A 217-nucleotide genomic window follows, 5' to 3' on the forward strand; every position below is an offset into this window, starting at 1 on the left:
TACTACGTCTGTTCCCGATATGAGAAAGTTGAACAATTATTTTTTCTAGAGCAAATAGGTTTGGTTTGCAGCACTTGAAACTGTTTATAAGATTCAATGAAATTTTTAAGTAGAATGATTGAATATGACTCTTGTCTGTATTCTGAAACAGTTAGTTCAACTGCGGGCACTACGTCTGAGTGAAGAGGAAATGAGACAACCATATTGGAGTTGGCAC

Source organism: Prunus dulcis, chromosome 6 (genome assembly GCF_902201215.1).
Source record: "Prunus dulcis chromosome 6, ALMONDv2, whole genome shotgun sequence".
Classification (NCBI taxonomy): domain Eukaryota; kingdom Viridiplantae; phylum Streptophyta; class Magnoliopsida; order Rosales; family Rosaceae; genus Prunus; species Prunus dulcis.